The sequence below is a fragment of the Cornus florida genome, unplaced genomic scaffold (genome assembly GCF_030987335.1).
Source record: "Cornus florida cultivar Cherokee Brave unplaced genomic scaffold, ASM3098733v1 CherokeeBrave_3.0.0_Hap2_Chr10, whole genome shotgun sequence".
Lineage (NCBI taxonomy): Eukaryota > Viridiplantae > Streptophyta > Magnoliopsida > Cornales > Cornaceae > Cornus > Cornus florida.
Genome location: NW_026775580.1, coordinates 55,720,981 through 55,724,284, shown reverse-complemented (window position 1 = coordinate 55,724,284; position 3,304 = coordinate 55,720,981). Strand labels below are relative to the sequence as shown.

At 42.1% G+C, this 3,304-nt stretch overlaps 1 pseudogene; it reads right to left on the bottom strand.

Annotated features, from left to right (window-relative positions):
• Window positions 1-682: 682 nt before the first annotated feature.
• On the bottom strand, window positions 683-2,917 carry LOC132277646 (subtilisin-like protease SBT3; annotated as a pseudogene).
• Window positions 2,918-3,304: the final 387 nt, after the last annotated feature.

The following is a 3,304-nucleotide window of genomic DNA, read 5'->3' as shown; positions in this document are numbered from 1 at the left end:
TTTTTTTCTTCTTTCTTTTTGGAGGTAAGTTATAGGTTCCTGCAGTTTGTATATCAATTTTCTTCAGCTTGTGATGCCAGTTCACATGTATGAAAGGGTCACAATCAAAAAATATTGACAAAAGAGACAGATAACATATATACAATGCACTATTGAACGGATCAATTAAACATCCAAGCTAATGAGTTTATCTGTTTGGTTACTCAGAAATTCATTCCTCAACCACGGGGGATTTCCTGTCACTAGTGTAGGAAAATTCTATCCCCCTACCACTTATGAGAGTAAAAAGATGATAAAATAAATCACAGTACTTAGAAAAAAAGCATGTATGTTGAAGATGTAGTATTATTTTTTACTGCAAATACACTGCCTTGAATGTTATGCTCTGGTTAAACACTTATATTTTCAATCTAAAATTTGAATTATATGCAAATAAACTGCCTTGAACTTCACATTATGTGTGCCATGGCACAGGCCACTTGGGGGCAACCTGACTGTTTGGTTACTCAAAAATTCATCCTCAACCACACGGGATTTCCTGTCATTAGTGTATAAAAATTATGTAATGAGAGTGTAGAGATGGTAAAATAAATCATAGTATTTTAAAGATGTGTTTTTTTAACAGACAACACTACAAATTCATTGCCTAGAATGTGATACTTTGATTACTTCCAAGCTTGGACTACAACAAATCATCATCAAATGGTGAAACCACAATAGGACTCCTCACTGTATGATTTCCATTCTCCTCAACCCAAACAAGCGAACCAAATTTGACTGTGCCATACTATTCCTTCATGTACTTTATTGTCAAATTGTAGCTCTGCTTATCATACTTCTTAACAAAAAGGATTTTCTCCGGCCAAACAAAGATGGTGGGTGCTGTAACCTCAGCCTTGTAAATTGTCGGTCCATCCCCAACATTTGTCATTGTCCTCTGAAATGTTCGAGTGATCATTGTTGTTTTGTTAGTGTACAAAACAATAAATGATGGATAATTCAGATCGTCAGAAGGGTTGGAGCAAGTGTAACTGTTTGATCTTGCAATGGTTAAAATTTGTGCCTTGGTGAGATTCATCGAGCAGAAGAGATTTACAAGTCCTGTGGACTCACATCATATATAAGACCGGGATCAAGTGCCCTGTTTGGATCAACCTGTCCTGCCCCCATAGCTAGAGGTGAGGCTTTTTCGAGGTCCAAACTAAGGTCTCGAATATGATTAAGTGGGTTTGCCGTGGTCATCATGGCAGACCTTATAGCAACTGGACTCCATTCTAGATGAGCGCCTTTTAGGAAAGCAGCCACACCTGAAGCATGAGGACACGCCATGGATGTCCCAGAGTGTAGATTATAATCACTTGACAAATCTATATTCGAACCAATAAAGGCTGCAAGTCTATTGGGAGGCCAAGCTGCTAAGACTAGTGATCCTGGCGCCATTAAATCCCGCTTCAGGATGCCCAGATAGCTCTGTGCAGGACCCCTTGAAGTGTAGGAAGCAACAGCAGGTGCAGGCTTTGTCCCCAAAATGGTTTGTTGGAACTTTATGCTTGCCTTAGGCGCCTTCTTTAGACCTTTTGGCATATTTGAACACTACCTCTGCATCTTTTGAGCCAATCACAACTCCAGGATAAGAAAATTCTTCCACCTCGGCTAATAGTAGATCATCGCAGATAAAGATGGCTAAGGTCGCCTTTGACAGACTTGCAACGTTGTAGAGAGAATCAGTGTCGCCGATATCACATATGAGGATGCCATCATAAGGGGGATTGGACAACAAGTCAGTTGAATTGTAATGTGACATAGTCTTGTTGTAAATGAGAGGGAGGTCATTAACCAAGGCACTTGCAGGGAACATGGTCCATCCAGTGATGGTTAACCCATTGCCAAGTGTCACAGTCCCGGCAAAAGAACGGTCAATTGAACTGGCACCCACAGTTAAGACCCATGGGATTCCATTGTATACTGACCCAAGAGAGGGGCCATCATTTCCTGCTGCAATAGACACAAGCACACCCTTCTCCATGGCTCCAAATGAAGCTATGGCAAATGGGTTCTCATATAGAAGGACAACAAAACTAAAACCCATCGAAATTGACGTCACATCGACCCCATCAGCCACAGCATGGTCCATACCAGCGAGGTAATCGGAGGTGTAGCATTCTACAAAGTTGCTCCAGCAGACCCTGTACATGGCCACCCAAGCACGCGGCGCAACCCCTCTTGCAGTCCCCGAGGCATAGCCAAAGTAGTGTTAGTTTCCGGCAACTGTGGAGGAAGTGTGTGTCCCATGACCATCAGTGTCTCTCTCAGAGTTCATGGTAATGGTAGTGTTAGGATTTGCCATGAAGCCCTTGTTGAAATATCTAGCTCCAATGAGCTTGGAGTTACATAATGAAGAATTGAAATCTTCACCTCCTTGGCACGCCCCCTTCCATCTTTTGGGCACTTTCGTCATTCCATAGTCGTTGAAGCTCCGGCTCTCTGGCCACACGCCGGTGTCAATGACACCCACAATGACACCTTGACCGTAATTCGAAGCTGGCCATAGTCCGGCCACGGGATTGAGGGAGAGGAACTCAAAGGTGTGAGTGGTCTGAAGAGTGACAATTTTGTCAGCATAAGCTGAGACAAAACCGGGACACTTTCTGAGGGTGTTTAGCTCATCTGGGGAGAACTGATGGTCATTTGGTGTTGTGGAGTCAAGGATGGAAGTGTACCAGCGATGGTGGGTAGGAAAGACTTTGGGCATGTAGGACTTGTCCATGTGGACAATGTAGGTGGACCTCTCCACTGCATTTGAGTGAGAAGCAGCAGAAAGAAACAAGATCAATTGGAAAAGATGAGCAAGAGTTGGAGGAACAAGTAACCTGTTTGCAACAAGAAGTTGTGGAGGAATTCGATGGTGATCGTCCATGGAAGATTTTGCGTTTCCGACGGCGAGGAGGGTTGTTGAGAAAGTGAACCCTAACTTACGGTTTCAGACCGTTGTTTTTGGTCTAAAATGTTGAGAACTTGGCTGATCGAGGAGGGTCATAACTACACCCTAACTTAGGACCAACTTTATCACCGTTTGTCACTATCATCACAGCTGTACGTACCTCTACATAGTTCCATCTTCAAAAAATACCTTCTAGTGTTCCCTTTTCACACAATGGTCATGGTTTGAATGAAACCAATAAAATTGAGTATAGTTTGTTGAATGGTCTTGACATTTCAAAATAATTTTATAATATTTTTTTAAAATTATAATTATGCTCTAATTATATACAAATATGATTGGTCCAAGTTTTTCCCGAAAATT